At 42.4% G+C, this 17,855-nt stretch overlaps 1 protein-coding gene across 4 annotated transcripts in view; it reads right to left on the bottom strand.

Annotated features, from left to right (window-relative positions):
- Lnpk (lunapark, ER junction formation factor) overlaps nt 1-2,040 on the bottom strand; it is a 58,131-nt gene extending 56,091 nt beyond the window's left edge. For 2 of the 4 annotated variants that reach the window (XM_006972450.4, XM_076569698.1), the window contains exon 1: nt 1,370-1,507. The gene's annotated coding sequence lies outside the window, so the exon portion shown is untranslated. Of the gene's footprint in view, nt 1-1,369; nt 1,508-1,880 lie in introns of those variants that run through there. The other 2 variants (XM_042275482.2, XM_042275483.2) reach the window with 2 other exon arrangements.
- Nucleotides 2,041-17,855: the final 15,815 nt, after the last annotated feature.

A 17,855-nucleotide genomic window follows, 5' to 3' on the forward strand; every position in this document is an offset into this window, starting at 1 on the left:
AAATATAAACTAGTCAATCTTCAACAGCACTTCCATGTTACTACACAATCTGGAATTCAATGTAACTTGTTCAAAATCGCTTTCAAATATCCAAACAGGCAATTCTGAAATCTCTTGTACCAGGTTTATTGCCCAAAAATAAATGAAAAGCACACCTCTAAAAGCACTTTAGATGTGTGAGATGACTGCCACAAAAAAGGGGGGGATTTCTATATGAAATCATACCTTCATGATAGTCACCTGTCCTACCTTGCATTCTTCCAACATATAAACACAATATACGTTTATTAATAGCACTACTGTGCTGACAATAGACGTCAAGGAACTTTTTAAAAACTCTACGTTTAAATGAGTCAATCTTGTTTAAGAAAATATATTCACAATCAACTCCTTTCCCCGAAGAAGGCACTATGGAGAATTTTGGGGACTAGGGATTAGTCCTGCTGCCAGTTTCAAGATATGCCTGACACTAAATTTACTCATAATCCTTTACACCTCTGGACAATTTGTCAACGCTGAGACCGAGGCCACTGAGACAGAAAATAGACTCTCAGCACAACAAACCAGAAGCCAAAAAGGAAGGAGCAGAACATGGAAAACTCAGTGAGTCACACGTGTTGCTTACAACTGCACACACAAAACTTCAATTCACCAATCCGAACTCTCCGACCGCAAAGACATCATCAAAGGATTAAATCTACTGATGTCGTTTGGAGTTGCTTTGCCCCCAGCTGTCCCTAACACCACTCATCTTCGTCCTTCCTCTCCACCCCTCGGGCCGGCCGCTGTCCTTCTAATAAATAAGGACAATGGTCGTGGACTGGCTCCTCCAAGTCGCTCACAATCCACGCCCACACCGCGCTCTGAGCAGCATGACACTGACAGTTTTCAAGTCCTTCCCATCCGGCCAGCTCCAAGTGGACGCGGAGGTGATCAGAGAACTCGGGGGTGGCTATTTCAGCTAGGGAGTGTGCTTTCTGGGCGCTTCGGGCACTTCTCAACACAGGTGGGGCCAGGGGGATCGAGCTTGCTTCGGACAGCCACTGCGCGGAATCCCTGAGAACACAGCCGGGAGAACACCGGCCTGGGGAGGGGAAGGCCGAGCCGGGTCTCGTGCACTCGGGCGCCGCCCGGGCAGCTGTGCTGGGCAATCCACGGGAGAAGGTGGCAAACCGTGTCCGGGGGCTCAGCCCCGCGCGGCGTGTCCCCAGCCGCCGCCGCCGCCGCCGCCGCCGCCGCCGCCGAGCCCTAGGCCACTTGGCATGGGCGGAGGAGGCACCCGGGCCGGCGCGCCGAGGAACCCGGGAACTGCTTTCCCGCAGCCGGGAACGCCTCCGTCTCCGCGGCCCTCCCCCCTTCAGCGTCCTACCTGAGCGAAGTGGGACCCGCCCGGCCCCGGCGTCCGCTCCGGCAAGCCCGGGTCGTCACGGCGCGCAGCCCGCCTCTAGAGCAGGCGGCGGCAGCTACTGAGAGGGAGCTGGGCCGGGCCCATGCCTTCCCATCAAACCCCGCGCTCCCGCCGCCAGCCAATGGGCGCCGCGGCCGGCGCGCGCCGCTCACCCCCCCCCCGTCACGTGACCCGGCCCGCCCAGCGGTTGGTGCCTCGCAGCGATGCCTTTGGCCAGAGGGTTCAGGCTGCGAATTCTCTGTCGGTCCTTAGATCCCTGCAGGCAGGGTATGGCCGGTCCGATGACTCTTACTGGTCTTGGACTCTTAGTCTTCCTTTGCCTCCTTTCTTTCTGAACAGCCCCCCCCCCCCCGCTTCCCCCGGGAAAGAAACCGATCCTGGTTGTCCCAGTCCTTCTGAGCGAAGAGTGGAGAGGACAAAGAGGAGGGGCGTTTGAAGGTCTAGACGAGTGTGTCTGAAAAAGAGCGGGTACCTGAGGTCCCAGATCAGCTGTCACGGATCCAGCAAGCAGCAAAAAAAGGTTTACACTACATAGCTCAGAAGAGACCAGTCCCAGCCAAGCCAGTGGAGACATCTACATAGGCCTGGCTAGACCCGATGAGGGCTTGAGGCGTCTGTTGCTCATGGACGTCAAAAAGGGTCCTTTGATGACTGGGCGCTTACCTCACCAGAATGAGATGAACTTCAAATGCTAAAAGGATGGCCTTTTCAAACCTGTGGGTAGCAAGGAAGGCTGAGCTTTACACCTTTTCACTCTCCTAAAGTTCTAAATAACTGAGCCTGCCTAAAACCATCGTGATGTATTTTTCCTAAGAGTTGAAAACGGCCTAAAGAATGTTAAGTTTCCTAGTCAAGTATCAATAATAAATGACACTTGAATGAGGAGGGAGAAAAAAACACACTAGAGATGTGTACCCATAACAAGAAGGGAAACTTTAACAAAGGCTTTTATGTTTTATCCTGTGTGCAATCATTTTTATGGGTTCTTGTACTTTAGTTACTAAAGAAAATGTTTCTGATTTTCAAGGTGTAACGGGTATAATATGCTGTGTTTACAGTGATGATGCAGGTGAAGAAGGAGAAGACGATATAGTCGTAGTCTATCGAGTTGGTAAGATGATTCTCTAACTGCTAAAATCCTCCACTACAGCTCTGTAAAAAGAATTGGAGAGATCTAAACTTTAGTGTGCGGTGTGAGCCACCTCACAAGTGTGGAAGAAAATGAACACGCGTTTCACCAGGTTTGATTTGGAAATTTTACCACTTTATTTTCTAGCCTGTGCAGCTTCTAAGTATTGAAGTCTCGTGCTGCTGTGCAGCTACTGCATCTCGTCTCAGGTCTTTCCTCAAGAGAACAGGAAAGAACATGCTTGACTCTTACTAATATTTTGTCCTCTAGTTTTTCAATGGGCCATCAAAGACTGTCATAAAGGGAGTTTCAAAATAAAACCGGGACAGCAAGACAGAAGAGCTAGCTGGTTACAATAGAGTCTAAAAATCTAATCCTAAGAGAAAATGTCCTAGGGGAATAGAGTTAGAAAAAGTTTTAACCTAGTCAGGTTTGAAGGAAAACATAAACTCCACATCATCCCCCAAATCTTTCAAAGTAAGTATCATTTTTCAGATGAGGAAACAAAGCAGAAGGATATGTACGCTGTTAAAGATAGCACCATGCCGTTTTGTCTTCTATATGGGGAGGTAAGAGCTGCACTGAGGATATAACTCAGTGGTAGGACACTTACCTAGTGTGTATAAGGCCCAGGTTCAGTCCTCGGTACCATGAAAGAAATGAAAAAAGGGAGTAAAAAGGAAGCGTTTGTCAAGGGACAAGAAGGGGAGGCAGCAGAGAACTAAACATGGGATGGATTGCTAAACTACAGACTACGAGCAAGGCCCTGGGTTAAATATAAGGGAATGTGCAAGAGCTGTAATAAAGCATCCAACAGGAGTGAGAGAAAAACTGCAAGTTAGGTGTTGTTGTATAAACCCGTGCTCAAGGGGTTAGAACGTAGCACAGCAGCCAGGGACCATGTCAGAGCCAGTGAAGCGGCTGCTTTAGCAAATCAGATCTCAAAAACGGCTCCCTACTAAGCCTAAACTTAACAGGATTGCATCTAAAGAAGTGAAATCCAGAGAATGCTTTGAGAGAGGAAACAAACTGTTCAAGCTGGTGGAATCCTAAATGGTTTAATTCAGCCAAAAAAAAATCAATTTCCATAAGTGTTATGAAAATTTACAGGAGGGGCATTCATCAATCTGGTCAGAGGTGTTAGAGAAAGCTTCCTTAAGGAAGTCACACTCAAATTAGATCCGAAGAATAAGAAACATAACTGGAAAAACACAAGGAATGTCATATGTAAAGGCCTTTTGTTAGAAGCAGGCATTTGCAAGCCTAAGAGACTAAAAAGAGGCCATTGTGACTGGGTCGGATACTACAGGGAGACAGTGATACAGTGTGAAACTGGGCACCACACTGACAGATCTGTTTTTCTGGCCTTGTTTTTTAAAAAACAAAAGTTAATCCTTTCCTTGAGAAAACAGCAGATTTGATGGGATCCAAACAAAATGTGAGAGCATGGGCGTGGTCAACTCTGGACCAGTGAGGGTACGCAAGTGATGAGTGCAGTTGGACACAGTGCAAGCGAAAGGAGATAAGAACAAGGAAGTGGAAATAAGTAGGGCTAATGGAACAAACTAGAAAGTAAAATGAGAGGTCCTGGTGACAGGTTCAGATCAAGATTTAAGGAACGAGAAATGAAAAATAACTGGAGATTCCTGGTGGTCCCATTAGATCACTGCTAATGCCATCATGGAGATATGGGGAACACTGGAAAAGAGCCAGGGTTAGAGGAAAATGTGATTTTGACTTGAACAAAGAACTTAGGGTATTTTTACGACTTCAAAGGGAAGTATAAACAGTTGGGTTTATGGGTCTGAAACACCAAGAAGTCTGGGCTAGACAAAAATGTGTTGCCCTTTCTGTAGCCACATTCTTTCAAATGGAGTGTCCTTACTCTAAGTAAGCTGTTTTGTCTTACATTTAGAATAGAAAATACAAAATAGAAGTCACCATAGCAGTGTCCCAGGATTCCCTGAGAATCGCCAGGGCCTTGTTAAAAAAAAAAAAAACAGTTCTCAGATTTCCCCTTAGAGATACTTGTCTGTTGTGGGGCCTGAAATTTGTATTTTTAATAAGTGCCACTGTTGATCCTTTTTATAACTAAGTTTATTCAAGGCATGGTACTATGGTGCCAGAGACTAACTGCATGAGAATACCAAGCTAAAATACAGACTCTTCTCACCGGGTGGGGAAAAAAACCACTCTTCAGGGTAGGCCGCGTGCCCAGCAGTCGATGGCCAACAAACAGAAAACACAGTGACATCTTTCAAGGTTCCTTGCCTCATAAATGTCCTGGCTGGGCTTTTTCTTTCTTGTTTTTCTAATTTTTTTCTCTTTTTACCCTGCTGGTCCTTTGTATCTATGATGGCTTCCAGTTTTGTGTTTTTATGGCATTCCTGAGTGTTTGAACACACATAGTACATCAATAGCAAGTTCTTTTGCCTTTTCTTGGACTCTTCCTGCTGTTTGTTTTGACCTACCCCAATGTGTTTGGTCTTATTTTGTCTTATATTTTATTACTCCTTAGATACCTGTTTGTTTTCTCTTTTGAGAAATGAGAAAATCATTATTTTTAATGTGCTTTGATGTTTGGTCTGCATGTGTGAAGATGTCAGATTCCTTGGAACTGAAATTACAGACAGTTGTGAGCTCCCATGTAGATTCTGGGAATTGAACCTGGGCCCTCTGGAAGAACAGCTAGTACTCTTAACCACTGAGCCACCTCCCCAGCCCCTACCTGTTTGTTTTCTAATGAGAGGCAAAAAGGGAGTGGATCCAGATTGGAAGAGAAGTAGGGAGGTACTGGGAGAAGGGGATGGAGGGAAAATGGCAATCAAGATCTATTGCATGGAAAAATCTGTTTTTCAACAAAAGAAAAAAAGCAGTTATTGAGATACTGGAAATGTAGCCCATTGGTTGATCACTTGTCTAGCATGTACTAGGACCTAGGTTCCATTGATTATATATTAAAATAAGTAAATAAATAGAATAGACAAATAAAATAGAATTAAGAAGATACAGCCATTTCATTTCTTTTTTTGGGGGGGGGCATTCTTTTGCTTTTGTTTCCTTTTCTGTTTTGGGATTTTTGGTTTTTTTAGACAGGGTTTCCCAGTGTCTAAAACTCAAACTCACAGAGATCCACCTGCCTCTGCCTCCCAAGTGCTGGGATTAAAGTCACGCGCCACCACCGACCGGCCTGAGTTTGTTCCTTGGTATGTTTTGCATTGTTGAAGATACAAGATAACTCTCTGAGTTATATTACCAATTCCTATACATTTTTCTCTATGAAGTTTAGAAAACTATTGTTGCAAATAGCTATTCTGTTTTTTCAGTATTTTCCTATGTGTATTTACCTGATTACATGATTTTCCTTGTTACTGTAAATGTGACGAATTACTTAGTTGATTTTTGAAGAATGAAACAGACTTACACAGTGAGAAGAAATCTCACTGGCTTAGCTATATACTTCTTTCAAAATATAATTGATTTTATTTGGTAATAATTTGCTTGGAACTTACAATTTTAAATTCATAAAGGATGTGATCGCTATCCTTTCCTTTGTAGTAATGCCTTCCTCTGGCCTGAGCAATAGACTGTTAAAAGTTCTTGGCTTCATAGAAATTCTGAACGTTATCTCTGCTTTGTAGTTTTTAACATGCTATAGACAACTAGTATTATATTTACTTCAAGGGTGGTATTTATGCCATAAAAGCTCTACCCTTCAGAATAAATTAACAAATTATTTTTTAAAAATACAGATTCTTGGTCCCTGCAAATTAAAATCACTAGGAATTAGAAGAAGAAAAGCATAGAGAAAGGAAGACAGTATCACCTCCTGTGGATAAAGCTTTACCCTTCATCTTTGATGGAGGTGACCTAGGTCCTCCACAGTAAGGCAGCTCTGAGGAAATGGGGCCTTGCAAGCTACAAGCTAGATAAGTTTCCTGGTGCTGAGCCTGGGACTCCTGCCCTGGTCACAGAAATGGCCCTCAGCCCACTTAGATAACTTTTTTGTACTACTTCCAGAGCTGCTACACAGAGAAGCCCTGTCTCGAAAAGCCCAAAAAAAAAAAAGACAAAATAGTCACATTACATGAGGTAGATATGCTTTGTTTATTTTTAAATCTTGTTTAAGTATTTTAATACTATAGGACAATGGTTCTCAACCTTCTCAATGCTGTGACCCTTCAATACAATTCCTCATGATGTGGTGACCCCCAATGATAAAAATTATTTTTTTTGCTACTTCATAACTGTAATTTTGCTACTGTTATGAATCATAATGTAAATATCTGTGTTTTCAATGGTCTTAGGTGTCCCCTGTGAAAGGGTCATTCGATGCCGGGGGATCTCCACTCACAAGTTGAGAACAGCTTCTACATAGGCTGAGAATATCTTCAACATTTTTCAGAGTTGATCAGGATTTTTATTTTTATTGTCAGTGCTATGATAAATACTTAGTGCAAAGTGACAGAAGTATGTTTGGGACTATTTCCAATATTGTTTGAAATTTTGTCCTGATTCCAACACAAAATTGAACAGTTTTTATGAGGCTTAAGCCAGCAACTCAAGCAGTAATTTTGAAAATCAAGTATTCTAACATAATGCAATCAAAGCCATGCTAATTTGATACATGCTGAGCAATGGTGGATGGAAATATTATTATAAAAGCCCTTGCTTTGTGTAGTTAAGCCATTAAGTTTCCAAAGACGAGAAAATGTTTCATGTACAATAAAGGCACTGCAACTCATACCACAGCCTGCCCTCACCACCTCGGGATGCTTTCAGATGCTTCGATTTTCACCCTCTAATGGATACAGTACACCAACCAAAGAAATGTTCTGTCTTGCGTTTCTTTGTAATGAAAAGCCAATCACCTTCATCTGAAAGTTTTCTCATTACTCAGTGTTTTCCCATTTGTATAGTGTGTTGTTGGTATTTTTCTTATTGATTTGTGTTAGTGCATTGCATACTGGGGAAATAAATCTTATGTTGATTATATGTTGTGAGTGGTTTTCCCACTTTTATGGTTCATCTCTTCACTCATAATATCTTGATGGGAAAAAATTCCTAATGAAACCAATTTATTGGTCTTTTCCTTCATTAGTAATACCTGTTTCCTATTTCAGAGATCTCTTCTTGCCCTTCTACATTAAGACTTTTAATTTTTTTCTAAAATTTTAGTATTTTTCTTTGCTCTAGAAATTTACTTTCTTAAATTAGAGAAAAGGTGAGCACTGAAGTTCTTCACTCCTCTCCTTGGGGAGAATGAACAGTAGAAGAGGTGACGTGCTCCGCTCTGCAGTACTTTGTTAGGGTTTCATTTTGAGCCTATGACAAGAAGACACATCACAGAAAGAATGTGTGGTAGAAGAATCTGCTTACATTGCCTCGTGGTAGAAGCAAGCAAAAAAGAGAGGAAGACAGAACTGGACTCCCAGTATCTTCTTCATGTGCAGAGCCCAAAAGACCTGACTTCCTTCACTAGGACTCTCTTCAGAAAGGCTCCACTGCCTCCCAACAGCAGTCTGTCCAGCAAGCTTAAACGCATGCGCCTTGGGGGACACGCATAACCATGACATTTGCTTGTAAACTGGAAAAGTAATGTATGTGTGAAATACTTCTCACTTTTCTTTTCTGTTGATATATTATCCTTTTGTATATTGCTGGATTTGATATGCTATTCTGCTTCAGATGTAGAGAGCTTTAACAAATGGTGTGGACCTGTAATTGCTTGTCTGTTAAGGTCTTTCTCTGCTTTTAGTATCAAGGGCAGCCTAGCTAACTTCATAAAAAGAGTTACAGAATATACTTGCCTTTCTGTGGTCAGTTATTATTTTTGCCTATTATTTGTCTTATCTTTGGAATCAGGTTTTCAAAAACCTCACCCCACCCCAAAAAAATATCCAATTGGCCTTTCATTCAACTTTCTTTGTGTATATTCATTTCCTTTCATGTAAGCCTTTCTGGAACATGGTTTGTGTCTACAATGTTCCCATATAAGCCTCTTAATCTCCAAATTTGTTCTCATTTTCATTATATTCCATACCTTGTAAAAGGCAGGATTCTAAAAGTATTCTTGTAAGATTCTCACCTCTGGTTAGTCAATAAAATAATAATCCAAGTATTGCTATCAAGGAAATCTGCAGAAGAAATTGAAGCTATAGACCTTTTAGAGGGGAAAATTCTCCTGGACAATCTGAGTAGAGCCAATTGAACTACTTCCCTGGCAAAAAGAGAAGTTTAGCTGGAGTCCGAGAGATATGGCAGAAGAGGAAAAAATGAGATAGGAAGTAATCAGAGGTAGTCAAATCGTAAGAAGGATTTGGTGCTTCATCTGTGATTTTTGAAAACGGGAAGGGCCCGCAGCCAAGGAGTGCAGTTACCTACCCTTCAGAGGCTCGCCTAACAGCTGGCAAGTAGGAGCTCAGCCCTGCCAAGGGCAGAATTAAACTCAAACTCCAAGGAAACCTGGAAACATTCTTCTCAGACAGCAGAAGGAGCACACCCTGCTGATATTCAAATTCTGTGAAACCTAAAACAGAACAGGCTAAGCTACACTGTCTGCATTCTTGACCTATAGAACAATATGATGATGTTACCCAAGGTATAAAATGTATGGCTGGGGCTAGCTAGATGGTTCAGTGAGTAAAGTCACTAGATAGCAAGACTGACTTCCTGAGTTTGATCCAGTTACATGGTAGAGGAAGGGAAACAACCCATACAGATTATCTTCTGACCTCCACACATGTGCCATGGCATAGAGATGTGTTCGAACATACTATTTAAAAAATTTTTAAACATAGCAATGTGTTAACTGCAGCAAAAAGAAAAACCTTTCTTACAAGCAAAGTATCTTTGATAGTTCATCAGAGAGACTTTTCTGTTCAGTGACATCTGCAAAGTCACACTGTGGTATGCATTGTTTGCCTATTTGGGTTCATCCATCACACTCTTCTGAAGTAAACAGTCATTCTAGGTGGGTCGAGGTAAGTGTCCTGTGCACCTTTAGAATGCCTACACACTAAAGTTGAATGAAATCTATAAATGAGTGAACTGTGGAGATGTGCTCAGGGGCAGGGTACATGTAGGCAGAGAGATGGAGAGAAGTGTGTCAGGAACCTGAACTGAGGAGCCCAGAGCAGTCCAGAGAAGCCACCACCCCCACCACAGTCAGGGGAGCAACAGTACGGGAAGTTAAGTATGCTGAACTTGGATGGGGGGAAGCCAAGATCCAGCCAGACGCTAACACCCAGTAACCAAGGTAAACACAAGTGTGGACAAGCTTGCCACACCCCTCATAGTCTCAGCCACAGAAAGCCCAGAATGGGAGTATGATTCCCAGCACACCAGAGACAAAGTTGTTAAGGACAGGCAAGAGTCTCACACTGGGGGATTGCTGTAAAAGTGGAGCTCTGTGTAGTAAGCTGGAGAAGAATTCTGACTTGAATAACTGAGGTTAACAGCCCTCTTCTTCCTACAGGACCGTGCTACAAATGAGATGGGAGAAACCACATTCACCCCTGCTACCAGAAAGAGCGATACTAAAATAGCTTCAATTTCATTTGTTTTTTTTTTTTTAATTTTAGTTTAGTTTACAAAGTAGCAGGTTTCTTTATGGTATTTTCTTAACATGTTTTTTGGTTGTTACACACACACACACACACACACACACACACACACACACACACCTTCCCATTCCACCACTATCTGCTCTAACCTTCCCTCCACTATGCCTCTTTATATCACATATTCTGTTCCCCTCCCGCCTCCTGCCTTAAAGCCTACTCCATGCCCCCTTCTAGCTTCCTGGCCACTACCCCACTAACCCCATACCTAAATACACACATTCACACATTTGATTTCATTTCGTTTTAGATTGTAACTCATCTGAAAAGACTTTTCTGACCGCTTTCCCTGTATATGCACTACTTTACCTTGTAGCTCTCTTCCCTCTAACCACTCCCTTTGGGTGCTCTTTTATGACCTTTTCCCCGTGTCTCCACCATTTTCCTTCATCGTCCTCTTTCCTCTAACCATGCAATTTCCAGGTTGCTCATTTGCTCCCTCTTTTCCCATCCTCTTTTTCCATCTTAACTATCAATCATGACGGTTCTAAAAACCCTGTCAACTGCATTTTTCTCAATCCAGTCCCCGGGGCTGCTGTCTCCGCACCTTCTCTGGGGTCCATGGGAAGTAAATGCCTGCTTCTGCAGGTTCGCACCAGCACCGCTGTCAAGTCATGGTGTGCGCTACTTCAGCAGGCTTCCTTCCTAAAGCAGAGTAGGGACCATAAATTCAGGTGACAACTCACTAGGAAGAATCACAGATACCAAACCAATTAGTGGGGAGTGAACCAAAAGGGAAAGTGAAAACTGGAGGCCACATCCATACCAGCAGACAAAATACAACAAAGAAACTCAACTGGAGAAATGAAACCACCATCACACCTCCGCAGCTCACAACTCCAGCGCTGGGAACCAAAGGTGAGCTGAAATTCCACAAGTTTTTTAAAAGGATCAGTAACCACACAGAGGACTCGATAAGCAGATGGATAAGGAAATCAATCTGGAGCCCAGATAGCAAAGTTAAACAGCATGAATGAAGAAGAAATTTGAAGGTGAAATTCAAAATCATAGAGGAAACAGACTCCTGAAAAGAAGGAAAGAGACATGCTGGAATGAAAGAGTCAACACAGTGGCCAGCCTGGTGTACCAGTAAGTTCCAGGCCAGCCACGGCCACACAGTGAGGCCCACACACAGTGAGTTCCAGGCCAGCCACGGCCACACACTGAGGCCCACTCTCAAAAACAAAACCTAACAAAAGAACTTGTATAGCAGCTTCCTAAGTATCTGACTTTTGTCCTCTCCTCTTACCCGAACTCCATATGACAACATTTATGTGACCTTCTAAATGTAGTTTCTATCATGCTATTCTTCACTATAGAAGCTTCCCATTTCAACTACTATGAAATACTTACTCCCAGCTTTGATCTTCCATGATCTGGATCTTGTCAGATCCTCTGAGCTCACTTCACAGCATTTTTCTCTACATCACACATTCCAAACATGCCTGTCATCTTTGCCCCTCACATAAGGTATATACTCACGTTCAGTCTACACATTTTCTGTTTTCTAGTTTAAAAACATTGTCCCTCAAACACTGGACTTTGTTTTTGTTTTTGTTTTTGTTTTGTTTTGTTTTGTTTTAACAATGCAAAGTATACACTGATGTAAAAAATCCAAACACTACCAGACAAGACCAAGCCAAAGAATAGATGTTGGAGATAGAGGACAGGATTGAGATAATATTGCATTCAGACATATCTAAAGGAGAAAAGAAATGAGCATGACCAAAACTTCCAAGAACTATTCAGGAGCCCAGACCTAAGAATCTACTAGATGGGGAAAAGGAACTAAGTATTAAAGGCATGGACAATTCAGTTATAAAATTATAGCAGAAAAATTTTCAAGTCTAGAGAAATAAATGAACATACAAACACAAAAAAACATTCAGAATCAAACATGCAGGGTGCTGGAGAGACAGCTCAGTGGTTAAGAGCACTGGCTGCACTTCCAGAGGACCACATTTGATCCTCAGCACCAACATGGCAGCAAACAACCATCTTTACCTCCAGTTCTAGGGGATCTGACACCCTTCTGGGGCCTCTGTGGATACCAGGCAAGGGAGTGTAATCAAATACATGTAACATGAAAGCCAAGGAGGGGCTACTTGTGGACAGATGACATGGAACAGGGAAGGTAGTAAGAGGGAGGTGAATAAGAACAAATTATTTGTGAAAATGCTGCAATGAAACACATTACTTGTTTGCTAACATGCATACATATATATAAACATATCCACATATAAAATATGTGTGTGTGTTAGCTGAAGATGGAGCTAAATGATAGAGCACTTATTTAGCATGCTCAAATCTTTAATTGGATACCAGACAATACAAAACACAAGGAATGATGCTAGTGGTGGTGATGTGTGGTTGGTGGTGGTGATGTGTAGTTGGTGGTGGTGATGTGTGGTTGGTGGTGGTGATGTGTGGTTGGTGGTGGTGATGTGTGGTTGGTGGTGGTGAGGCAGCAGGTAGGTGTAGCATGAAACTTAGAAGGTCTTATTAATAAAATCAAACCTGAGGCCAGTTATTGGGGTGAACACTGGAAGATCAGAGAGACAGAACAAGCCACAGCTTCCTTACCTGGCCAACTACTCAGCTGATCTTGTTTCCTCAGACTGGAAGCCTCTGTGTCCTCATATCCGAATGGGTCTCAGCTGAACAGTGCTACTCAAAACCTAAAAGCTTAACCAGCCAAATGCTTAACCAGCCAAATGCTTAACCAGGCCAAATGCTTCTAGTTCCTGGTCCTCATGCCTTATATACCTTGCTGCCTTCTACCACCACTCCCTGGGATTAAAGGCTCGCTTTCTGGGATTAAAGGCGTGAGTCACCATGCTTGGCTGTATCCTTGAACACACAGAGATCCAGGTAGATCTCTGCCTCTGGAATGCTAGGATTAAAGGCATGTGCTACCACTGCCTATCCTCTATGTTTAATATTTTGGCTGTTCTGACCCCAGATAAGTTTATTAGGGTGCACAATATTTTGGGGAACACAATACACCACAGGTAGGTATGGCAGTTCGCACCTATAATCCTAATAGTAGAAAGACTGAGATAGGCACTACCACAAATTAAAGACTAACATATAATACAGAGTGAGTTTCAAGCCAGCCTGGGCTACTGAGACCCTGTCTTCAAAAAAAAAAAATGATAATGGGGGCTGGAGAGAAGGCTCAGAGGTTAAGAACACTTGTTCTTGGAGGGAACCAGAGTTAAGTTTCCAGCACCCAAATGGAAGCTCACAACTGCAACTCCAGCTGTAGGTGATCCTATGCCCTCTCCTGACTTGTAAAGGTACCAGAAACACATATGATACATGGAAACATCAATACACATCAAATTTTTGAATTAGAAAATATGATTATCAGAAAAGGACCTATTGCTCTTACAGTGTAGAATCTGTCAGATATAAGCAATGACATTAGTTGGCCATTATTGTGCTTTACTGCTGTTATTAAAAAGCTTATGAGTTGCTTTCAATTTTGTCACCAATGGAAAACTGGCTTGTAGTCTTATTCAAGCATGTGGAGCACGGACCAGGTCTGGTGGCGCATGCCTTTAATCCCAGCACTTGGGAGGCAGAGGCAGGTGGATCTCTATGAGTTTGAGGCTAGCCTGGTCTACAGAGCGAGTTCCAGAACAGCCAGGTCTACAAAAAAACAAAACAAAACAAAACACCCTTTCCAGTGAATTATAAACAAAGCATGGTTTGGGGGAGCCCCTGACTTGAATGTAGTTTCAGAAGTCTGGATGGCATTGACTGATTCCTCATAGTTTGGTTCATTGGCATGTATCAGAAAACAGATTCCGTCTCTCCTGTAAGTAATTGTCCAGTGTCTGAGGGTCGGGGGGGGGGGGGGGTGTCTGCTTCGCTCTGTCTTGTTTTGTCTAGCTAAGCCGTTATGTTTGTCTCACGTACCACCTACTGTTTAGTCTGACTTTGGAGATTTATAGTCAGCCGTCAGAGCCGTGGGCTGTGTAGCTTTGGGTCTGTCCTGCACATGTGCAGCTCAAAAGTGAGACCAAGTATTATGCTGATTTACCATCAGAATTGGAGGATCATCTTCAAACCTTTATCTTCCAGGATTTCTCCCTCACCTTGCAGTCCACAGGGGTCCTTTTCCTAATCTTCTGGTAGAATGATAGGATTCCTCTTGCACTCCAAGCTGCCAGGCTTCCCAAGCTGGGGCCACCCACAAAGGAAAAGGCAAGAGGAAAAAAAAAAAGAATGATTTTTAGAACTATGAACTCCCTGAGAGTCAGTACGTCCCTGCTTCTCGACTCCTCTGAACAGAAAAGGAGAACACAGACTCACCTCCACTATTCGTCTGCCTTTGACGAGCCAAGAAAAAAATACATTACCATGTGCAGTCTGGCCTGTGAGCAGTGCTTTTCCTGGTCTTCTGGACAGAAACTAGGATCTCAGAATTGTAACTGTCCGCAGTTCAGATGTGTGGTGCTCTCAGGAGCCCTTGGCCATGAGTAAAAGGGAGTAATGAGACACTCACCCCTGAATAGCTCACCTCCTAATGGCCCCCACCTACGCTTCACTCTTTAAAGTTGCCAGATAATTGTTTCATGGGCTTTGTTTAGAACTTTAAGTTAATTATCAAACAGATATCAAATATCAGACTCAGGAATTCCACCTGCCTCCTTTGCTGTGGTGGGGGCAGGGCATGGAGGTCTGACTAAAGCCTCGAGTTCTCTAAGCATGTCCTCCACTGCTGATCTATGCTGCAGCTCCAAGCTCCAACACTTCGGTAATATCTCTTTTACAAGACCTGCCTTCTCTGTGTAGCCCTGGCTATCCTGGAACTCTGTAGACCAGGCTGGCCTCAAACTGCCTGCCTCTGCCTCCCTTGTGCTGGGATTAAAGGGGTGTGCCACACTCCCACCCTACTAATAAAATTCCCCGCCCCTCAGCCTGTACACTTTTTGATAATCTGTTGATTTGACAATGATTTTTTAATATCTCCTATAAATAAGAGAAACGTAATTGAGTAGCTTGGTTAATTATTACTGATAGTAATGTTTCAACTTTGCATTAATAATGAATAAATGTTTAGGACAGATGTCAAATGTGGGAAGAGTGCTTTGGGGTTTTGTATCTGTACTATAAAAATGCAGGGGTTGGGCTGGCAAGATGGATTGGTGGGTAAAGGTGCTTTTGGTGCAATCCTAATGACCTGAGTTTGATCCCTAGAGCACACTTAAAGGAGGAAGGAGAGAAGCTACTTCAGAGCTGTCTTCTGACCTCCAGACGTGTACACACACACACACACACACACACACACACACACACACACACACATAGACATAGACACACACACATAGACATGCACACACACACACACACAGTTTTTTTTTTTTTAAATTCAGGGCTTTAGAATTTTGTGCAATAATCAATCAGAAACTTTTTTAAATCAGTGACAATTACTATGTACCCTTAATATTCTTGTTGCAGTAACATTATTTTTTATTATTTTTGCTCTGTTTTATTATGTCAAATAAAGTAGAATTTTCAATCCTTTTCCAATGTGCATGTATATGATCCCCTCTTCTCATTAACTGGATTATCATACAACCAAAGAGCCTCTTCATGGGTTCTCTGTGAAATGTGTTCCTTCTAGTACAGTCCTGACTTCATTCTGATTTGAAATCTTTGGTTTTTACAATTTATGCTCAATGTTAGAGTGATTTTCGCCAATGTCTTTTTATACCATATTCCACTTTTTATAAATTTTTCTTATTACCATCTTTAAAAGGTACTGGGGGTGCTTTTCCCCAAGTTTCATAGCTGAGGTCTTGTCGGGTGACTCTGCATGAATGTTTTCAGCCACAGAGTACTGTTGTCCAAACTCTGCTTCACATTCTTTTTCGTTGTTGTTTTGTTTGGAAGATTTTTGTTTTTGTTTTGTTTGGGGTTTTGTTTGTTTGTTTGTTTGTTTTGAGACAAAATCTCTATATATAGCCCTGGTTGTCCTGGTAGTCACTATGTAGGCCAGTCTGTTCTTGAACTCTTAGAGATTGCCTGTCTTTGCGCACACACACACACACACACACACACACACACACACACACACACACACGCACACACACACCGCCAGTGCTGGGATTAAAGATGTGCACTATCAGGCCTGGCCCATGTTCCACATTCTTGAATGAAGCCATAGGCCAGTTTTCCACTGGTGACAAAATTGAAAACGACTCATAAGCTTTTTAGTCAGAGCAGTAAAAGCACAATAATGGCCAACTAACGACATTGCTTACATCTGACAGAATCTACACTGTAAGAGCAATGGTTGGCAACTGCTCATTTGCTGAGTCCCTCACTGTGTATACACATTTCCCATTATTTCAATTAATCATTCACAAACCGCCATTGTTTTCATTTGGAACGTCTTTCCTTCAAGTCTCATGCAAAAATTAGCTGAAATCAATAACTAGCTCTAGAAGTTGCATTGAATTTTAATAATTTGCATCATGTCCATTATTGTCATCAATAACGTCCGACAGTTCCCTGTAAGACATAATAGCTTCAACTATTCTTTCAGCACTTCAAAATAAAAGGGAAAGTTATCACCTGCTCCTTGATTTATGGATAATACAAGAAAATATGCTTCTCTGGTGCTACCTGCAGTCGTCAAGTGCAAATAATGTATAATAATAATAAATATATAATAAATAAGTACATAAATATAATGTATAAATATAAATTATGTCTGTCATGAAATTTATTTACAATTATTTTTATTAACAAAACAGGATTAGACTAGGAGTCATGGATCACACCTATAATGTCAAAACTTGAGAGTCTGAGTCAAGAGGATTGCCTTGAGTGCAGAGACAGTCTGGCCAGATATAGAATTAAACCCTTTGTCAGAAAAACAAAGCCAAACAAAAAGACTTTCTAAAAGTACTTATGAACATGTAATCGGAATGCTGGGGTTGGGAAAATGATTCAATGGGTAAAGCATGAGAACCAGAGTTTGGGTCCCCAGCACCCCCATAAACAGCAGGTGGGCTTGGCAGCCATCTATAATCCCGGTGCAGGAGGCAGGTACAGGGAGTGTACGTACTGGGGGTGAACTGGCTAGCTAGAGAAGCCAATGAAGCAAGCTCTGGGTTCAAGCAAGACACCCTGTCTCAATACAGAGAAAGGAGAATAATCAAGGAAGTCAGCCTCCAGCCTCTAGACCCATGTACACACACACACACACACACACACACACACACACACACACACACACACACACCCTCACACATACACTCACATATCACACACATATACACACATGAAAGTAAAGATAAAAGTTAAATTGCATAATTCCTATCAAAAAACTATGTGAGAAGTACATCATTGTGTACATTGTATGAGCAAGTGTTCTTTATAGTAACCAAATTCCACTACATGCTGGTGAAAATTTAACCTACAATTTACAACTCCGCTTGTCTGATGACTGAAAGAATTTTCCAGACTACTTTCTGTCTCCATATTCTGCAAAGTTTGTCTCTATCTCGTGTATCAACCTATCCCTGCTGTCTAGGTGCCAATCATAACATCACAACAGAGCCAGGTGTAGTAGCACATACCTTTAATCCCAGCACTCTGGAGGCAGAGGTGGGCGGCACTCTGAGTTCAAGATCAAGACAGTCTACAGAGTTTATGCCAAGACAGCCAGGGATACACA

Source organism: Peromyscus maniculatus, chromosome 4 (assembly GCF_049852395.1).
Source record: "Peromyscus maniculatus bairdii isolate BWxNUB_F1_BW_parent chromosome 4, HU_Pman_BW_mat_3.1, whole genome shotgun sequence".
Taxonomy (NCBI): Eukaryota; Metazoa; Chordata; class Mammalia; order Rodentia; family Cricetidae; genus Peromyscus; species Peromyscus maniculatus.